Genomic DNA, 22,778 nt, shown 5'->3' with positions numbered 1-22,778 from the left:
AACCCAAGAAAGAGATCTAGGTGTCATAGTTATAACACCTAGATATGTTATAATTTCTTCCCGCCTTGTCTTCCTTCCAGCTTGTTGCAAGCTTCCAAGTTCTCCTCCCCTGTTGATTGTAACTTTGACTTATTCCTACCTATTGTTATCTTCGTTCACTTGAATTGTTACTCCAGTTATACCCCTTGTTAAATGTAAACCGATCCGATATGGTTATTTACTATGAAGGTCGGTATATAAAACTGTTAAATAAATAAATAAATAGTGGATAACACATTGAAATCATCGGTTCAGTGTGCTGCGGCAGTCAAAAAAGCAAACAGAATGTTGGGAATTATTAGAAAGGGAATGGTGAATAAAACGGAAAATGTCATAATGCCTCTGTATCGCTCCATGGTGAGACCGCACCTTCAATACTGTGTACAATTCTGGTCGCCGCATCTCAAAAAAGATATAATTGCGATGGAGAAGGTACAGAGAAGGGCTACCAAAATGATAAGGGGAATGGAACAGCTCCCCTATGAGGAAAGACTAAAGAGGTTAGGACTTTTCAGCTTGGAGAAGAGACGACTGAGGGGGATATGATAGAGATGTTTAAAATCATGAGAGGTCTAGAACGGGTAGATGTGAATCGGTTATTTACTCTTTCGGATAGTAGAAAGACTAGGGTGCACTCCATGAAGTTAGCATGGGGCACATTTAAAACTAATCGGAGAAAGTTCTTTTTTACTCAGCGCACAATTAAACTCTGGAATTTGTTGTCAGAGGGTGTGGTTAGTGCAGTTAGTGTAGCTGTGTTTAAAAAAGGATTGGATAAGTTCTTGGAGGAGAAGTCCATTACCTGCTATTAAGTTCACTTAGAGAATAGCCACTGCCATTAGCAATGGTAACATGGAATAGACTTAGTTTTTGGGTACTTGCCAGGTTCTTATGGCCTGGATTGGCCACTGTTGGAAACAGGATGCTGGGCTTGATGGACCCTTGGTCTAACCCAGTATGGCATTTTCTTATGTTCTTATATTCTTACCTGCTATGCCAGGAGGTGGCGCATATCTGGGCCTGGGCTCTCTCCCATTCCATGCTACTGAGAGCAACCTACCTGGCAGGCATAGACAATGTAATGGCAGACCGTCTCAGCGGACCTTTCATCCCCATGAATGGACCCTAGATCCCACTATAGCGAACAGAATTTTCCACCAGTGGGGTTGCCCGCACATAGACCTCTTTGCATTAATTCACAACCACAAAGTAGACCGATTCTACTCTCTACACTGCAGCTGCGAGTCACCATCGATGGTTGCCTTCACCCACTCATGGAAAATAGGTCTTCTATATGCATATCCTCCTATTCCACTCATCAGTAAGACTCTCTTGAAGTTATGACAAGACTGGGGCACAATGATCCTCATAGTCCCATACTGATCGTGACAAGTTTGTTTTCCCATCCTACGTGACCTCTCAGTCCAGCAACCAATTCGCCTGGGCACAGATCCAACTCTAATAACACAGAACAACGGACTGTTGCGTCATCCAAACCTTCATTCCCTGTCTTTGATAGCATGAATGTTGAAAGGTTGATTCTACAATCCCTTAACCTTTCTAACGATGTGTCCCAGGTCCTCGTAGCTTCACGGAAGCCTTCTACTAGAAATCTTATCGTTCAAAGTGGAAAAGATTCTCCTTGTGGTGCACGACAAAGGAAATAGATCCCTTTTCCTGCCCCACAGCAAGGTTAATGGATTAGTTCTGGCACCTCTTGGAGTCTGGCCTTCAAATTTCCTCCATCCAACCTCATATTAGTGCCATAGCCGCTTACCATAAAGGTGTAGGAGATGCCCCAATTTCGGCGCAACTCCTTATAGGGCTCTTTGAGAGGCTTAATCCAGCTAAAGCCTCCACTGCATCCCCCAAATGTGGCATGGGACCTCAATGTTATGCTATCACTGCTCATGCGACATCCGTTCGAGCCCCTACACTCCTGCAAGCTCCGACATCTCACTTGGAAAGTGATCTTTCTAGTTGCTATAACATTGGCTCGCAGAGTCAGTAAGCTACAGGTGCTGGTAACATACCCACCTTATACCAAATTTTTTCATGATAGTGCGGTACTCCGCACTCATCCTAAATTTTTGCCAAAGGTAGTTTCTGATTTCCACTTAAATCAGTCCATTATATTTCCTATCTTTTTCCCAAAATCTCACTCAGACCCAGGTGAGTGGGCACTGCATTCCTTGGACTATAAACGTGCGCTCACCTTTTATTTGGACCGCACAACAGCCCATAGGAAGTTCACCCAACATTTTGTCTCCCTTGATAAGACCAAACTGGGAGTTCCGGTGGGCAAGCAGACCCTGTCTACCTGGCTGGTGGACTGTATTTCCTTCTGTTAACAACAAGCAGGCCTTCCACTACAGGGATGCGTGAAAGCACATTCGGTCAGAGCCATGGCTATGTCAGTGGCGCACCTCCTTTCTGTTACCTATCGCTGACATCTGTAGAGCTGCCACATGGAGCTCTCTCCACACCTTTGCAGCTCATTATTGTCTCGACAAGGCTGGCAGGCAAGATTCCGTCTTTGGCCAGTCTGTACTACGTAATTTGTTTCCAGTTTAATGACCCAACGTCCTACCTACGACCCACTGTGAAATTCATGCTGCCCTCATAACCAACACCACCCCTGTTGTAACCTGTTGCACGTCGTTGAGTGCTGTTTGATTCACTCTATTCAGGCATCCTGTAGCTTGCTATTCACCCATATGTGAGGACTACCATCCTGCTTGTCCTGGGAGAACAGAGTTGCTTACCTGTAACAGGTGTTAACATAGAAATGATGGCAGAAGAAGACCAAATGGCCCATCCAGTCTGCCCAGCAAGCTTTCACACTTATTTTTTTCTCATACTTATCTGTTACTCTTGGCCTTTATTAGTAACTATTTGGTTCTATTTACCTTCCACCCCTGCCATTGATGCAGCTCCAGCACTGCTCTCTACATCTAAGTGAAATATCTAGCTTAATTGGTTAGGGGTAGTAACCACTGCAATAAGCAAGCTACTCCCACTCCTATTTGTTTATCCAGCCTGTGCAATTCAGTCCTTGTTGGTTGTTGTCTGAATATAAATCCTCTTTTCTTCATTCCACCCCCCTGCCATTGAAGCAGTGAGCTGCCTGGATATGTATTCCAAGGGAAGTATCAGGCTTAATTGATTTGGGGTAGTAACCGCCACAACAAGCAAGCTACTCCCCTGCTTATTTGTGAATGCAAATTCTTTTTTCCACATTTCCTCTTGCCGTTGAAGCATAAAGCAATGTTGGAGTCGCATTAACCGTGTGTATGTTTATTGAAGACTGGTATTAATCACCAGGTTGTAGCCGTCATTCCTGCAAGCCACCCCCATGCCTCTTCTCCTCATTCACATCCTCTAGATTTTATGGATCCACAATGTTTATCCCACACCCCTTTGAAATCCTTCACAGTTTTGGTGTTCACCACTTCCTCCGGAAGGGCGTTCTCCCTCATGAAAACCCACCCGCCACCCCGCAGAGTTGGGTTCGCTTACGTTTTGTGTTTAAACAATTTTTATTGGTTTTGTTCTTACAGTAAATACAAAAAACAACAGAGAGTAAGGTGGGTTTCTGACCTTATCTCAATAGAACATCACCTATCCCTGTAGGTCACAAAGCAGAAATCTCCAAATTCGCTTACGTTTTATTATTTTATTTTTTGTTTGTACTTTTTGCTACAAACGAGACTGAAGGAGGGGGACCCCTGCTGGATGCAGGGTTGGTGCTATGCTGGGCAGGCCCAGTAGGGGCCAGTCAAAGTTCTAGAAACGTTGACAAAAGTGTTCTGTGATTGGGCTCCACCCATGTGTCCTGCTGTCCTGGGAGAACACCTGTTACAGGTAAGCAACATTTGCTTTCCCCTTGTTCCATCTCTCTAATTCCATTCCCATGTTTTATCTTTGGCTGGGATCTGGATCCTAGGCTTTAGTGCCATTTACTTTTACTTCTCTTATCTCCCTTTCTTCTTTCTGTCACTTTACTTTTGTAATGCTCTGTCCCTTTATTTTTTATTGTCATTCCTTCCTCTTTGTTCAATTTTCCTATTTATGTCCATTTCCTCCTTTCTTGTCTTCATTTTTTTTTGTTTTTCTTATTCTCATTTCTTTCTTTCTCCGTCACTAATCTCTCTTCCCAATCACTATCAGATGCTTTTTTTTCCTCATTTTTAGCCTCCCCTTCCTTAATTGCATTTCCATCTTTCCAATTTAATTCCATCCTGCCCCCACCTGGCCCCCTATCTCTTCACGCCATGTCCGCTATCGTCTCTTGTCCTCCCCTTCCCCATGATTCCCTCCTCCCTCCCCCCTCCCATGCCAGCTTTTCTTCTTATAGATCCATGAAACACATTGTCTCGAGTTGAGCCACTCCTCGTGTAACATTGCCTGGGGTCACTGAAAAGAAACGGGAGCTACAGAGCTGGTCTCCAGGCAAGGAGGGTTCATGAACTGCAACGATCTCTGTGCAACCGTTGCTCTGTAGGCTGCAAGGTTGGTTTTTTTTTTCCCTTGAAGGATGGGGGTGGATGTGCTTCAGCGTGAGACACAGGGAAGCTGAGGAGTTAGAGAGTCAGGGGGTTCCTCCTAAGCAGATGAGTGAAGAGTCGTGAGTTTAGTGAGTGATGGATTCCAGCTGCTCTCAGCCGCCCAGAGATATGAGGGTGGTGGTGTGGTTAAGGATACGTTAGCCCGGATCACTGAGAGCCATTCAGAGGGACTAACGTTCTAAGGAGAAAGGGGTTTGGATCCTTGCTGGGGAAGCCCAATGTGAAGATGGTGAGAAGAGGCACCGCTGCGTGGCATTAACCGTGAAAACCTCATGAGTACGTTTTCAAAGGGCTGCGCGCTTAAAAAGCAGGGGGTCGTGCGCGCGACTGGGCCTCGCGCGCACCGCGCGCGTTTTAGAAGGGGCCCAGCTGCGCGTGTAACCCTCGATGCGCGCAGAAGCGAGGGGCCCTGAAAAAAAAGGGGGAGGGGGGCTATGTGGGGGCATGGTTTGGCGGGGGTGGGACAGAGGCCAGCCGAGAGAGCGGCCATTAGCTACTGTCCTGGGGAAGCAGGTGCCGGCAGCCGGCCGGTGCGCAGAAAGTTCTTCTGCTCTGGTAAGTGGTGAAATTAAAAAAAAAAAAAAGTTTGAGGGAGGGGTTAGGGGTCGGGATGGAGAGGAGAAAGGGAAGGGAAGGTTAGGCGGGGGGAGGGAACTGGAAAAAAGGCCGATCGTGTCGCAGTGCGAAATTTGAAAATCTCCCCCTCCCCCGCGTGCGCGTGAGTCGCGGTCCACCCAGGCGTGCGTGCACGGATATTAAAATCCGGCGCACGTGCGAGCACAGATATGCGCTGGCGCACGCGTGTTATAAAAATCAGCACGGCCCTGCGCGAGTGGTTTTGAAAATCGACCCCTAAGCGTTTAAAGACTGAAGCCTCGAACTAACATCTGGAAGGAATTCTGCAATTTGGGATATTGAACTTTGCTGCAGTCGTAACTGTATTGTTCTGCCTGTTTCTTCAGGAGATTTCCTCTTAATCTTGGGCTTTCTCCTGATCGTTTTAATTGTGGTTGTTGAGTTTTGACATTATTTTGGACTCTAATAAATTGACTTTCATTGGGACTACAAACTGAGGTGAGGATTCCTGCTTTATGGAAGACTCCCCTTGGGCCTCCCGGAGTTTTTCTAATCCCTAACTGGTGAATTCTTGGAGACTTAATCCCCATTTTGGGGGCTGCGGAAGTGTCACTCGTCACCTCTGCAGTTGCCAAAGGGGACCCCAGTGAAAGGGGGATTACACTAGTTTTCCCCAATGTTTCACACAGATTAGTGGATATGATTTCCCTAAATAAAGCAAGATTATAGGAGCAATTTTCAAACTGCCCGTATTGGGTCACAGATGGTGACATTTGCACCCGTGGGCTTTGCAGCAAATTTCAAAATGAAAAAACATGTTCGCTTGTGCTTTGAACCATGCCACACGTATAAAGTATGCTTGGTCACTTACACCTGCTTTTTCTGTAGGTAGATTTAAGATGGAAAAGTATGCACAGAGATTTGAAAATATCAGCATACCTGTTGTTCCTCCCCCAAGTGAAATACATCCCTAAGAATGTTTACTTGCACTCTCTCTCTCTATATATAGAATGCTTGTGTCGGTCGGTCCCAAACACACATACACAGGCTCTCACTCTCATGGGTTCCCAGGCACACACAGGCTGACACACACATACTCACATTCTCTCAGGCTCACACACACATCCATGCTTTCACGCTCTTTCAGGCTCACACACACACACACACATCCATGCTTTCACGCTCTTTCAGGCTCTCTCTCTCTCTCTCACGCACACACACACATACTTTCACTCTTTCAGGCTCACACACACACACACATATCCATGCTTTCACACTCTTTCAGGCTCACACACACACATATCATGCTTTCACACTCTCTCAGGCTCACACACACACACATCCATGCTTTCACACTCTTTCAGGCTCTCACACACACACATATCATGCTTTCACACTCTCTCAGGCTCACACACACACACATCCATGCTTTCACACTCTTTCAGGCTCACACACAAACACACATACATACTTTCATGCTCTTTCAGGCTCACAAACCCAACATCCATACTTTCATGCTCTTTCAGGCTCATACACACAGGCTTTCAATCTCTCAGGCTCACACAGATGAACACAGGTTCTCGCTCTCTCAGGCTCATATTCACACACATACAGTGGCTCTCATTCACACGTACACACAGGCTCTCACTCTCATGCTTACACACACACACCCACACACAGGCTTTCATTTTCTCAGGCTCCCACACATACATACACACACACACAAACAGGCTCTTACTCTCTCAGGCTCCCATCACAGATACTGGCTCCCATTCAAACATACACACAGGCTTCCACTCACACTTACACACACACTGTCACTCTCAGGCTCCCCCCCCCCCCCCCCCCACATACACATAGGCTCTCTCTCTCTCTCACACACACACACACACACTTTCATGCTCTTTCAGGCTCCCACATACATACAAGCTTTCAGACTAACACACACACAGGCTCCCACTCACCCATACACACTTCTTCATCCACTGCACACTTCATTTGGGATTAGGTCTGTTATTGCTCTTTCTTTTGGTTACTGCAGGTTGGGGTCCACTGAGGCCCTCTCCTTTGGCTGCCATGGGATAGGGCTCCACCATTTATTTTTATTTATACAGTTTTAATATACCGTTTTTATATACCGATATATATACAGTTTTTATATACCGTTGATTAAGACTGTTGATTGTTAAGACTGTTACTTCAGTTCCTATCCACTTTTTCTCCTTTCTCTCCTACTCTTGCTTTTCATGCCCCTCAGGTTCTAGCTTTCTCCCCACCCCCTCTCTCTCCCTTTTCCTCCTCTGCTCCCCTTCCCCTTTCCCGGTTATTTGTAATTTCTATTTCCTTTTTCTCCATGAGTTTATTGTGAACCGGTATGATGTGACTCACGAATATCGGTATATTAAAAGTTCATAAATAAATAAAATAAATAAATAGACAAAAGTCCATCTCTATGGTTCACATTCTGTACATCAATTAACATAAAGAGAAAGGAAAAATTACAATTTCTCATAAATATAAAATCACTAAAAACAATAATTATTTATAATAGAAATAAAACTTCTAAAATTGCCAACTAAATATGAATTATAAAATCCCAAGAGTATATAAAATTATAAATTGCAGATAAAGCTAAAAACAAATTAAAAAGTAAAGATAGATAAGATAAAAGGTGAAGCCCTTAAAGAGATTCCAATTGCTTACATGGGAACACTACCAATTTATTCTGCATCAAATGCTCGATGGAATAACCATGTTTTCAGATCTTTCCTAAATTTTCTTCTTGTCTTGCTGTAGTCTCAGGTCAGTGGGCATTTCATTCCAGTATTTAGGGCCCGCGATTGATAGCGCTCGCTCCGACTTCACATAAACGGGCAGATTTAATATTCGGGATCACGAGGAGACCTTTGTTTGATGATCTCAAATTACGTTGTGGTACATGTAATCTTATTGCTGCGTTCAGCCAATCTGTCCTTTCTCCATACAGAATCTTGTGAATGATACATAAAACTTTAAAAATGATCCTCTGTTCGATCGTGAGCCAATGTAGTTCTCTCAAAATCGGAGTAATATGGTCCCTCTTTCTTGTATTTGTTAATATACGTGCAGCAGTATTTTGTAAAATCTGCAAAGGCCGTGAAGTACTTTTTGGCAAACCCAGCAACATTGCGTTACACTAATCTAGTCCCGTAAATATCAGTGCCTGTAATACTGTTCTAAAACTTTCTTGGGAAAGCAAAGGTTTAAGACGTGGCTCTATCCTTATTTGGCTGCTGTGAGATGAACCACACTGGCCATGCTGTAGGCTGCCTCTTCCAGTGTTGGGCAGCCCTGATTGGGTGGGCCATGGCTGTAGCCAGTTTTCTTAAAGGAGGAAGATAAATCATCTTTTATAATAATCTCTATGTAATGCTCTCTAGCAGTGGTTCTCAACCCAGTCCCCGGGACACACCTAGTCAGTCTGGGTTTTAGGATATCCTCATGAATATGCATGAGATAGATTTGCATACAATGGAAATAGTTCATAGCAATCTACTTCATGCATATTCATTGTGGATATCCTGAAAACTCGACTGGCTACATGCGTCCTGAAGCCTGGCTTGAGAACCCCTGCTTTGGAGCTGGGTAAGTGGCAGAAGTCTGACATCCTGTCAGTGTAGTTTAGAGAGAGGTTCTCCAAGTTGCTATATGATTTGTTAATTAGTTAATAAAATAAAACAATCTTTATCTTTTCCACTTTTGTCTGATTTTAAAATGTAGATCAATTATGAACCCAATTTGCGCTAATATATGCACACATACCAACACACACATTCTCGCCTATTCTAAATATCTGAGGGAAAAAAATAAATCCATTTCTTGGAGGACTCTATTTCTTCAATTCCTCTGCTGCTTGCTACACTAATTCCACCAGTAAACTCACTTTAATTGCAGGAACAGAACCGATCTCTAAATCTCCACCTGTATTCTCACTCTCCTCCCCCCTATTTACCACAAACCTTCCGAATATGGATTACGTGTGGAAGCAGGTATAGTTGTATGATTTCTCTTTATTAGGCTCCAGTCTCTGAGACAATGAATACTTACAGCAGAATGTTAAAAGGTACAGTAAAGTCTCTTGTTTAATTCTTGGCATTACTGCATAGCAGTCACAGGATTTGTACACAATGTATTTTGTTTTTTTTTTAACTGGATGAAGCTTTACAATACATGACATTTTATACAAGTAATTGATTTTGTATACAAAGATTAACAGAAGAACCTTCACTTTAGCCTTAAATTGTTCAAGTGTACCTAAAATGCATGATGGGTTCTTGCAGTACATGACCGCATTGGTGTCCTTCATGGAAAAATAACGTATTGCAAACAGATGAACTGGAAGGACTTAAGTGTTCACATTTCCCCCGTCCCTTTCACTTCCCCTTCCTCTCACAGGCCAAGCAATAAACCAAGGATGGCCAATTCCAGTCCTCAAGAGACACAAACAGGCTTGATATTCAGGCTATCTGAAATGAATATGCACGAGACATATGCATACAATGGAGGCGGTGCATGCAAATGTATCTCATGCATATTCATTTGTGGCTCTTAAAGATCGGAGTTGGCCACCTGTGCAATAAACACAAAGCTACGATAAGAGTTGAGTTTGTTTTCACTAGAATTGCCTGGATGTCATCGGAGACTTTGCATGTCGAGGTAGTGACCGGCCTGTGCTGCAATCACTCTTAGCAATTCACATATACTGAATCTCAATTAACCTTAATCTTTTGACTTGTGGCATCACTACTACCAGACACAATACTGCTTACTTAGGAAAAGGCATGTTTTACTAAAAAAAAAAGAAAAGAAAATAGAGACAATTTGTGGCCTGCACCGAAGGGGATCCGTGGAGTAAAAGAGCTCCTTCGGAGTTTTGAAGAGGAATTTCATGTTTACCTGCCATATTTAGTTTTATTGTTTAAGGATGCTCTCCAACTGTAAAGGGAGCCTTGCCAGCATGACGATTTAAAATGTAAAAAAGTGAACAGAACCATGGCAGGCGAGGCTCTGCACGGCCTCCAGCTCTCCTTCGTCCTGCCTTGGCTGGCTGGCTGGCAAGCCCTTTTCCTCTGGCTGGAAACTCAACGGAGCGACAATAGCCCTCACCAGATTTTAAATGGCAAGATGGGATGCATAGATTAGGACCATCTCTTAATTATTGGGGGGGGAAGGTGACTAAACATTGCAAGCATAAACATGAAAAGCCTCTTTGTGAATTTAAGCGCTTGGAACAATCTCGCAACACCCGCGTAAAAATATGGTCGGCATCACGTCATGAATCTGTCAGAGAGTTACTCGTATAATAATGTATTCATGTACTTTTGCTTAAATGGTTTAAATAAACTTTGCTTTAAGCATCTAGGCCAGTGGTGATGAACCTACTGCATAAACGTCTGACGTGGTGCCCAAGACTAAGTTTCCTGGCACTCGAATATATTAAATCGATGGCAGGTCCCAATGCTTTTCCTCTCGATTTGACCCTGTGCAGGTCATCCCTGTTTAAGCTTCTTTCAGGTTGGCCGCACGGCAGAGACTCGCATGGCCTGCTGCAACTGGAAGCCGTGTTGTGTCACAGCTGCAGCACAGGAGGCGCTCACCTCCCCTGCCTCCATCCCAGTGACGTTCCATTGCTGCTGACACCCAACAACCTGACGCTTCTAAACGTCTGGGACCTTTAGGGCAAGATTGCTGAAAAGTGTCTCTCCTATCCATGATATCCAGCAATGCAGGTTCCCAATAGGAATGCAACGTTTGCAAATGACAGGGACATAGCAACATATTTTGTCGTTTCATTTCTGTCATTTTAGCGTGCACTGAAATCACAGAAACAATATGAAACTGGCCCCCCCCCCCATAAATAAAGGAAAATGAAAGATTAAACAAACTGAAACGGACTTCCCCCCCCCCCCCCCATGCATAGCCCTACTAGCAGCAGCAATTGCTAGCACAACTTTTATTTTATCTTTTACAAAGTTGAATTGGTTGTTTAAAATTATCAGCATTTACTATTTTCATTCCAATTTCTATTTTATTTCTTCAGAATGTAAATAAATATATTTTTAACTTTTTCTGCTTAGTTACTCTGAGTGTTATGAATCTAAGGACTGTAAATCCTTGATCTGCTGCACTGACCCTTAGCAGAACTCCCTTTAAGATTATATTATACAAAGTATGAACAAAACATGGAAAGCAGAGTCAGGGTTGGGATCATTTTGCAATTAAAGGGATTATGGCTATAATAAATGTTTATGCCTTTTATTTCACAAAATAGAAACATTTAAGTTATAAAATACATTTAGATCACAATATGGTGCCAAGCCTAGTGCAGTGATGCTGCTCTTTAATTCAGGATCATTCAGGAATGCCTCTGAACCAGCAGTTTATACCTGTAGTGTTTTTGTGCCAAAGGAGGCCATCCAGACGTACAATCAGCACTCAAAGGACCTCTTAAATCCTTACTCAGCTTTTGGAGAAGTGCTAGCATGGCTTATTTTCCAAGTGGGCTGAAAGGGTCTACAACTGCCTTTCAGGGAGCAAGTTCACAGGACGGCGATGAAAAGAGTATGTGGCAGAGAATTTAGGAAGATTTCACCTAGACTGAGATGCTGACAAACAGGGGCCATCTGAAGCTGCAGTGCTGTTATGGAGGCTTCTTTAAAAACTGCAGATCAGCCCTAAATAAGAGTGAGCTCATAAGTTTGATATTCATGGTTTAATTATTGAGTATAAACTAAACTAGATGAGCTACGAATACTGCAGGACTGCAGCTTTTATATCAAACCATTTTAGCAACCAGTAGTTTGTCCAAAAGCAAACTACAGGTTGTTATGATAATAGACTTTACGCAAAGTACTGAAGTCGCGGAGGAGACAAGGTTTGCATGGTCTATGCATTTATTTGCAATCATTATAATATGACTTAAGGAAAGAACCTCAGCCAATGGGATGGGACGGAGTGCATGGAGTGTGCCTTTGTTCTTCAGTCTCATGTTTGAGTCTGCTTTGAGGTTATTAAGATTAACCAGTCCTTCTGTTTGTTGCTTGATGTGCTGATTTGCTACTGACTATCCTCAGTCAAAAACCAGCTTGCTCCTGAAAGCACCGTCCTCTCAGCTGACAATAGTCACAGCTACTGCAACTCCTTCCTGATTTAAGTAGCACTCTCTTGTAATAATAATTCAAAACGCTGAAAAGCATGCATGCTTCTTCTTATAGTGTTATGATAGTGCTAACACAGTATCCGTGCTAGCTGAACTCAGGAGTGACCCTTATCAGTAGGGCTAATTGCTCACACTTTACTCATAGAGACAAGAGTAGCACACACTCAGTGCTGGGCAAGCTGCCACAGGCTCAGGCCAGAATGAGACCTCCCACGGTTCTGACATACTCTTTTTTTTTTTTCCCCCCCATGCTTTGTTGCAGCTCGTATAGGTTTGTGGTCTGCAGCTATCTTGCTGTTCAACGTGTGAGAAAGCAAAGGGGGCACCTGAACCAGCAATGCAAAGAAGTCTGGGGGTGACCTGGGCTATTGGAGTGGCAGATTGGGACTCGGGAAGAAGCGAGCCATAGTCTCCCCACCCGCTACCAATCCCTGGTATTTGCCAGAATGGCACTGACCCTATTGCAGCTCTGGGCGGGACTCTATGAAGAAAGGCTCTGCTGCTGCCCGCAGCCCATCCAGAACTGCTACTGCTGTTTTCCCTTAGCCAGGGTGGCATCTTCACTGCCCGGCTGGGTCTGGGGACAGCCAAAACCAGCACAGCTTCAGGGTGGGAGAAGCTGAGAGTGGGGAGAGATCAAAGGAAGGGAAAGAAAGTGCACTGAAGAAAAAAGAAAAAGGCAAAAGCAAACCGAGCAAAAATAAAAAAGGCAGAATATCTAAGAACGTGCAAAGTAAGCAATATGAATTAGACAAAAGTTCTAAAAACAAAAACAAAACAAAACAAGCAACTCCCTCCCTCAAAACCCAAAACAAAAATAAGCAATATAAGTAAGATTTTTGCGTGGCTTATATAAAGTGGTGGTGCAGTTCAGAATCTTGCTTCAGGCACACGACAATGAGGTTTTTCAGATCACAGAATTAAGAATAAATTAAAATAAATGCAAAGCCCAGATTACAAGTAAAACTGCTGTTGGTTTCTCTATGTTTCCCTGACATAAACAGATCTCTTGGCAGAATGTATTGCGTAAAACAGTGAGGAACTCAGAAGCTTCAGAGAGGCACTGCCCCCACTAAATGATCCCTGTAATTTTGGATGTGTATTACATTTTAATATACTTCTAAAATCAGTGCTTGTAACTGATCATGTAAAGTTGCAATAGTGATGCCAAGCTTGCAATATTATGGCAGATATTCCACTTACAGACAAGTCCCCGCTATCACTCTACTACATAAAAAAATATATTTAAAAAGGATGTTCTTAACCTTACAACCTCCTATAATGGTAAGGGATCACAGTATTCACTTACAATAATAGCCTTTAAAACATCTAAAGTAATCCAGCTTTACAAACAGAGTTAATCTTTCTCGTGGAGCAGCACAAAATCAGTTGAATTATTATTTTAGAAGCCGTGCACAAGCGCACAGCATTTTTGCTGTGGTTCATGGGTTTGCTCTGCGTACCTGCGGGTGACTTTCAGGGAAAGCGCTGATCCAGTCAGCGTGCTGTGAGCTTAAAACTGATCCGGCCTTCCTCATGCACTACAATTATATGGAGCATCTCACTGTTAATCTAAACCCTACACGTGCCGTTCCTGCGCAGACCCTGATCTAAACCTTTAGTGTAAATGTGTCTTTAAAATAAAAAGGGGGGATGGATGGATTATTTAAGCATTTACATTACTATACCACCAATACTATAGCCCTAGGCGGTGAACAGTAAAACACACATTATTCAATCAAAATAACAAAACAAAAGGACAAAAAGAGCATGAAAGAAATTCAGTAACAGAAGGGTCCACCGTCCAGCACTTGAATGCTAGCCTGAAAAGATAAGTTTTCAGCATCACCTTGAATGTCTCTGTACAATTAACTCATATGGGACAGAATTCCAGAGCTCAGGGGGCGGCCACAGACAAAGCACATTCTTAGGATCTGCTAAAGTTCTCTCTCGTGGAGGCCAATATACTAAACTGAAAAACACACCAAAAAAGGCAAATAGCATGCATAATCACATTTGCAATTTTTAACACACTATTCGCCAGTTTTCTGCATTTAATTTTGTGTTTGCAAAGCTGTTAAAAAAAAAAAAAAGCAAAATACTAATAAGCTAAAGAATCATGCAAATCACTAATATTTTGGCAAAGGCAAAATTCTGTGTGGAAAATGTTCACAAAGCAGAAATTTTCTGCAAAAGTTAACTATGCCTTGGGGAAGTATAGTTACATTTTTTTGTGCATAATTTACTGCAAAAATAATCCTTGCAAATCATTTGCACGTGATGTAAATGGATCCATATTAGTATATCCGTTTCTTAGTGTGCCTGGCCTTGCACTGTGGTGGCAGGCTGTCCCTAGCAGAGGTTTGGACTCAGGCCCAAAGGCACATACATACTTCCACGTTTGTTTGGAACATGCTCTTTAATAGTCATGGCATCCAGTAATTGAAAGAAAACATCTTACACATAAAAATACAATTAAAAAAATGTTCAAAACATGGTTGAAAGTGCTGGATTTAATTGTATTTTTGCCTTTCTTAAATCCAGCTTATGTGTTGTAGTGTCATAGCTAGAGAATTGAGCAATCTATGCTGAGGCAGCAGGAAACGGGCCTCAAAATAAGAACTGCCATGCTGATTTAGGACCCTCTCCAGAGGTTAGCCCATGCGCGGTCAACGAATCCAGTGCTAACCATCAAGCCCAGCACCCTGTTTCAATTAGTAGCCAATCCAGGTCACAAGTACCTGGCAGGATCTCAAGTAGTACATAAACTCCATCTTGCGTATACCCAGAGATAAGCAGTGGCTTTCCCCAAGTCCACCTGTATTAACAGTGTGTGGACTTTTCTTCCAGGGACTTGTCCAAACCTCTTTTTAAACCCAGCTACGCTAAAGGCCGGATTTTCAAAGGCGCGCGCATCCTTGTGCGCGCAGCCCCCAGCACACGCATGTGCCGATTTTATAACGTGCGCGCGTCGGTAAGCGCACGTTATAAAATACGTTTCCCGCGCGTACATGCGTGCCGGATTTTAACGTCTGCACGCGCACGTTATAAAATACGTTTCCCGCGCGTACATGCGTGCCGGATTTTAACGTCTGCACGCGCACGTTATAAAATACGTTTCCCGTGCGTAGATGCGTGCCGGATTTTAATGTCTGCACGCGCACGTTATAAAATACGTTTCCCGCGCGTACATGCGTGCCGGATTTTAACGTCTGCACGCGCACGTTATAAAATACGTTTCCCGCGCGTAGATGCGTGCCGGATTTTAATGTCTGCACGCGCACGTTATAAAATACGTTTCCCGCGTGTACATGCGTGCCGGATTTTAACGTCTGCACGCGCACGTTTGGGCGGGTGGCCTCCTCCGCAAGCAGGGCAACGTGCGGCGACGTGAGTAGGGCTTCCTCAGTTCCCTCCCAGGCTGCTCCTTTCCTCATAGGGAAGCTGTTCCAGTCCCTTTATCATTCTGGTCACCCTTCTTTCTACCTTTTCTAGTTTCACTATATCTTTTTAATGGTTTGATGACTCACAGGACTGTAGGGGGCAGATTTTAAAAGCCCTACGTGCGTAAATCCAGCTGGATATACGCGTGTGGGGAGGGGGGTGGGGGTTATGCACGCCGAGCCTATTTTGCATAGGGCCTGGTGATGCGCGTAAGCCCCAGGACGTGCGTATGTCCCGGGGCTTGAAAAAAGGGGCGGGGAGTGGGTGGTCCGGGGCATGGCCAGAGGCCTTCGTAGGGCCACTCGGCTGGCACAACTTATAAAATAAAGGTATGGGTTTTTTTTTTAGGTAGGGCTGGGGGGGGGGGGGGTTAGGTAGGGGAAGGGAGGGGAAGGGCGGAAGGAAAGTTCCCTCCGAGGCCGCTCCGATTTCGGAGCGGCCTCGGAGGGAACAGGGAAAGCCATCGGGGCTCCCCTAGGGCTCGGCGCGTGCAAGGTGCACAAGTGTGCACCCCCTTGTGCGCGCCGACCCAGGATTGTATAACATGCGCGCACAAATCTATGCCCGCAATACAAAGGTATTATGATATTCTCCATTTCAGTCTCCATTCCTTTACAAATAATTCCTAACATTTTTTTTTTTTTGACCACTACCAAACACTGAGCCAAGGATTTCAACCGCCGCCTTCCCTTGTGGTCAGCAATAATAGCTCTGCCACTGCATACCTTTTAAAGATGTGCCCTTTGGCATCACATCTCACTAGCTCTGGCCCTGGTCACAGTCCACAATTTTATTAGCTTGTTACACACTTAGCTGCTTTCAGCCTTCAGTCTTGAACTAAAATGTTCCTACAGTATATCCTTGCATCCTTTCTTTATTGCTTGATTTCATGTCAGGTAAAGCTCTATTTTAGTCAAGAATACACAATGGGGTAGATTTTAAAAAAGAGCGCGATCGCATACTTTTGTTCGCGCAGCAGGTGCAAACAAAAGTACGCTGGATTTTAAAAGATACGCGCATAGCCGCGAGTATCTTATAAAATCCTGGATCGGCGCGCGCAAGGCTGCCGATTTTGGGCAGCCTGCGTGCGCTGAGCTGCGCAGCCTGCCTCCGTTCCCTCCGAGGCCGCTCCGAAATCGGAGCGGCCTCGGAGGGAACTTTCTTTCGCCCTCCCCTCACCTTCCCCTCCCTTCCCCTACCTAACCCACCCCCCCGGCCCCATCTAAACCCCCCCCCCTTACCTTTGTCCCTCGATTTACGCCTGCTAGAAGCAGATGTAAATCTACGCGCGCCAGCAGATTGCTGGCGCGCCGTCATCCGACCCGGGGGCTGGTCCGGAGGCCTCGACCACGCCCCCGGCCGGCGCCATGCCCCCAGTCCCGCCCCCGAAACGCAGCTTCATTCGGCCCCGCCCCGACACGCCCCCTTAAAAAAAACCCGGGACTTACACGCGTCCCGGGGCTCTGCACGCGCCGGCGGCCTATGCAAAATAGGCCGCCGGCGCGCGAGGGCCCTGCTCGCGTAAAGCCGGGCGGCTTTACGCGAGCAGGGCATTTAAAATCCGCCCGAATGTAAGGACATAAAATCACAGTTTCAGCATATAATTTAGCAAGAGAGCATTGCATGCTGCTGTGTCATACTCTCCTTATGGTTCATTACAGCAAAAGCAATTCAGCAAGACAGCAATGCATGCTGCTGTACCACACTCCAGCTGCTCAGAATTCAGTGACACAGAGTGGGAGATCTCAGAGGGATGACAGCATCAATTTACAATACACTTCTTAAGAACATACGAATTGCCAAACTGGGTCAGACTGAGGATCCATCAAGCCCACAATCCTGTTTCCAACAGTAGCCAATCCAGTACTCATTCATCAATGTTTTGACACAATGCTTATACATATCATGGTCACATTTTCCCCTGCAACACTCAAAAACACCATTAGTAAAGCTACAATCTTGCCTATTGATCAGTATTTCATGGTTGATGACTGATTTGCTTGGGTAAGCAATGACTCATGACTTATGGAACAGTGGGCAGGAGAGAGGGGACATCAGATTAGTACTGTTTGATATGAACAGATATGGAATGATTATTGTTAGTAATATTTTCTGTGCTTTTTGAAATTAAATATATTGATTAAAAAAAGATTGTCTCGCTTTCATTGGGTGACATTTTACCGTGCCCTGAACAAACACTCTAGAGGGAAGTATCAGATGATGCATTCAATCTTGCACTTTATTTTCTGCTACCAGCATTTTAGTTGAGGAGAAAATGATACATTGCACAAAACCAATATTTCATGCCAACAGTAGGGTGCCTTACTCTTCTTGATAATTTCTTTTGCTGCAAACATTTTCTGCCATTTATTTTTTAAAGCTATTTTATTACTATTATTAATTTTATTATTTTATTTGATTGTCCGCTAATTCATACACTATCATCAAAGTGGTCTTAAATGTTAACACAACAAGCACAAAAAAATATGAGGCCAATATTCAGCCATGGAGATCCAGCTAACTAATATGGGATATTCAGTGGCGCATCTGTGTTGCTGAATATACCCAGCTAAGTCAAACTTAGGTTTATCAAGCTAACTTCAGAACTGCTCTCATTCAGTCCTACAGTTATCCAGCTTACTTAGCCAGATAATAGGGATGTGCATTCGTTTCATACGTTTCCTATACAAGCATGTAATATGAAACGTATGGAACATATGAAACGAATGCACATCTGATTGATATGTAATGAAAACGTATGAAACGAATTAAATGAATGCACATCCCTACCAGATAACACTGCATAACCAGTTTAGAGGGCTAAGTTAGCCTGATAGCAGATTCCAGAACACACCAGGAAGCTAACATTTTAGTCAGATAATTGCTGGCCTCTAAGCAGGGCTGGATATTCAAATGGCACCACTTGTTAGGCTAAGAGCTCAGTCGGACAAATGGCACTGAATATGGACCTCTATATGTATGTGTGTTTTTTAAGTCAGCTTTGCCTGATTTTATCAATCATAGTGTTCCTGTACTTGAGTATGCAGAAAATGATAAGAAGTTTGCAAAACTCGGTATTACACCAGCCTTAGGAGAATAAAGGTTATAAGATATGCAGAGAAATAAAGAGTTTGGAATGATTAATCAGAACTGATAAATGAATACCTGGATCATTTAATTTACCCTGAGATGATATGGAATTACCTTTTTTTAAATGATTTTATCTATTTTTAATTAAAAATCATGGAAAATTTGATTAATGCTAAAATACCAAAATGATAATTTTGTAATTCTTAAGATGCCCCTGTGCTTCCTGCCTTACTCTATGCCTTGGGATGTTAATACCACTGTGCTTGCTGCCTCATGCTACACTCTGTGCCTTGGGATTTTGATGCCACTTTTCATGTCTTACCCCTCACTTAGGTGTAGATTTTAAAAGGAGTACGCGTGTATCCATGTTTGTGCGGTTCCCGGCGTGCATGTTATAAAATCTGTGGGCCATGCGCACATTGGTGCCGGATTTTAAAATCCATGCATGCATGTGCGGGCAGTGCAAGCAGGGGGGTGTGAATATTAGTAAATTATGTGTGGCGACGCAATCGGGCCTTCCCCAGTTCCCTCCCAATCCGCTCTAATTAAGGATCGGACTGGGAGTCAATTCCCTACCGCCCTGCTTAACCTTCCTTCTTTCCTTTCTCCACCTTGACCCCTAACTCCTACCTACCTAGCCGAACATTTTTTACTTTGCTACTTACCGCTCCTCCCAAGCAGAAGTAGTTTGTACGCACCGGGCCGGCACATGCTTCCCTGGGACAGCGGCTAATGGGGACTTACATGCCTGGCCGGGCTCTTTTGAAAATGCACATGGTGCACGCAGGGCCCGGCTACGTGCGTAAGTCCCTATCTTTATGCACAAGGCCATTTGAAAATTCAGCCTTTATTGTCTGGAGATGTTGATGTGAATTTGCTTCTTACCTTGCTCTATACTCTATGCCTTGGGGTGTTGATGTCACTTCTCTTGCTGCTTAGCTCTGTACCTATGCTTTGGGTTTTAACAACAGTGCTCCTGCAGCTGTCCCTTTCTTGGTGCTTTGTACGGTTTTTCCTTCATTCCTAGTGCTTTGCTTTAACTTAATGCCATGGGTGTCAGGATTAGTTATACATGACACGAGGAATGTGCCATCCTGATCGGACTAACTGTATCATCTTTTTTTAATCCTCTAGTTGTCCTGCGCATGGACGTTACCCATTTATCTCAAATGTTTTCATGGCCTCTTTGACTGTTTTTCAAAGTTATTTTTACTCTTATGGCACTTACTATTGATTCTATTCAGTTTATGGCTGCACCCAGATAAAACCATTCAGAATCAAGCCTCTTTGGCTTGACCAAATGCGTGCCGGGAACCGCACACACATGGATACACGTGTACTCCTTTTAAAATCTACACCCAAGTGAGAGGTAAGACATGAAAAGTGGCATCAAAATCCCAAGGCACAGAGTGTAGCATGAGGCAGCAAGCACAGTGGTATCAACATCCCAAGGCATAAGCACAGGGGCATCAGTACCCTAAGAGGTCGTTTTCTTATACTACCCAGATAAAACCATTCAGAATCAAGGACTTTGGCTTGACCAAACAACACGTTAAAGATGACGACAACCAAGCCGAGATCATTATCAAGTTGATCCAATGCTTTATGCACTTGCTGTGCCTCTTATGGCCCCTTGGAGTCTTCATTTCATGCTGCTTGCTGTGTCACTCTGCACTCTATATCTTGGGCGTTTGGTGCCACTCTTAACCCCCCCCCCCCCCCCTCGGTGTCATCAAGTGTTGATACTGCTTTTCTTGCTGCCTTGCTCTGCAATCACTGTTTTAAGGTATAGCTGCCTGTGCTCTTGCTTCTTTGCACCTCTCTTGGTTCCTTCCGGTGGTTTTGTCTCATCTCAAACTCTCTTCAAAGTTCTTTTCGAATTCCCTTATGGCACTTACTGAACTATTGACCTTCTCTGTTATTTAGCTTTCTGTGGATTATGCCACCCATTTTAGGCTGCATTTCCAAACAATCTGCCAGGGATCAGCATGGAATAAGACCATACCTTCATGTTATTTTATCTTCCCATACCAGGCTTGAAATAAAAGTTTATTTAAAACATTTTTGCACATCAGTGTTGAGATACAATATTTGTTAACGCATTAAGAAGCTCTATTAATCCCAGAGAAACAGTCTTTGGAGGTTATGATACCTTTTTAAAGTACCAGTCAAACAATGTAGCAGGACGTGTCAATGCCCCTGATTGCCTTGGGCTGTTCATTCCAGCTTTTATGTCACTGTTTCTCATGTTTACCCTCTCTTGGAGTGGCTTGTGGTGTTGATTTTATCTCTGCTTCTGTTCTCTTGGTCCTCACTTAATGCCTTGAAATGTTAATATGACAACTGCTTACTCATGAACCCTCTCTCAGTGCCTTGGCATGGTGATGCCACTGCTCGTGCTATCCTGCACCCTTCTCTTTGCTTTCAGGGGCAACTGGCATGCTGGGGATTCCACCCCCCACTACAAGAGTCAGCGTCAGCAAAGGTAGAGCAAAGGGGATGTCAGTCTCCAAACTTGATTCACTGTTGTTGTTGCTTTGCCCCTCTCATGGTATCTTGGGGTGATCCTGTCACTGTTTGTGCTACTTTGCCCTTTTCATGGTATCTGGGGCTCTTCTTGACACTGTTCGTTCTGCTTTGTGCCTTTCACAGGGTTTTGGAGTGTTTCTGTCTTTGCAGGTGCTGCTTTGTCCTCTCAAAGTGTCTTGGGAGTGTTCCTACCCCTGCTGGTGCTGCTTTGCAATGCTTACAGAATCTTGTGGTGCTTCTGCAACAGTCTGTACGGCTTTGTCCTTCTCAGTGCATTGGAGTCACTTTGCCACTCTCATGGTTCCTTTGGGGTTTCCTGCCACTGTTTGCTCTGCTTTGACCCTTCACAGTACCTTGGGTTATTTATGCCACTGTTGATGCCACCTTTCCCCATTCTTGATATCTTGGAGTGCTTTTCTCTCTGCTGCTGATGCCTACCTGCAAATTTCATTAAATTTGGATAGAAAACTCCAATGTTAAGAGTCCAAACTAAGAGGCATTGCTTATCCATTGACTTTAATGAAAACAAATTAAACATAATGACATAAATGAATTAACTTGAAAATTGAAACAAATTAAAATGGCAAACAAACTGAAATAGAAAACCAAACAGAAATGTTGATCTGTATACATCCCTAATAAATGGGTCTATGCATTAAAACTCATGCAAAAAATGTTTATGGGTGCAAACAAAAATGCATACTAAATTATCACTTAATGGCCTGTGCACAAAATTTTAGCTTGTGCCTAGAAATAATTCTCTTCAGAGCAATCACACACTATTAACATCCATGCTAACTGAAAAAGTTTAGTGTGCAATGCATGCAATCCATAGACTGCAAAATCCCCCATGTTAACCAGCTCAGATATGGTCTATTAGCAACAAGATTGGCCCCAATGCCTCTAATCGATATCCCGTCACCCCGGATCCATGCCACACCCCTGAACCAGGACCCATCCCAACATCAAGCCTTCCAGTTATCAAGATTCTATCAACTTGAAGGCCCCCTCAATATCAACTCCCCCCCCCCCCTACAATATCAAAGCAACTCCAACATGACAAACAAAAAGCCGTAGCTCGATTCCCCCCTTACCCATCCAGAAAAAATCCTTTACCATTCTATAGGATTCCAACCTTTGATGCTAGGAAGGACTTGAGAGCCCGTCTTGCTGGTATCACTGCATCTGTTCAATGATAGTGATGAAGCCCCACTCGGTGGCATTATTTGATGGTTGAAGTGGTGCCGGCAGGATAGTTCACATATCAGTTCTGCCATTGATGATTGGGATTTTCCAAGGGTAAGGGATGCATACTGCAGGGGTATGAGCAAGGG

The sequence above is a fragment of the Rhinatrema bivittatum genome, chromosome 3, assembly GCF_901001135.1.
Source record: "Rhinatrema bivittatum chromosome 3, aRhiBiv1.1, whole genome shotgun sequence".
NCBI classification, from domain to species: Eukaryota; Metazoa; Chordata; class Amphibia; order Gymnophiona; family Rhinatrematidae; genus Rhinatrema; species Rhinatrema bivittatum.
Note: the sequence above shows the minus strand (reverse complement) of the source record.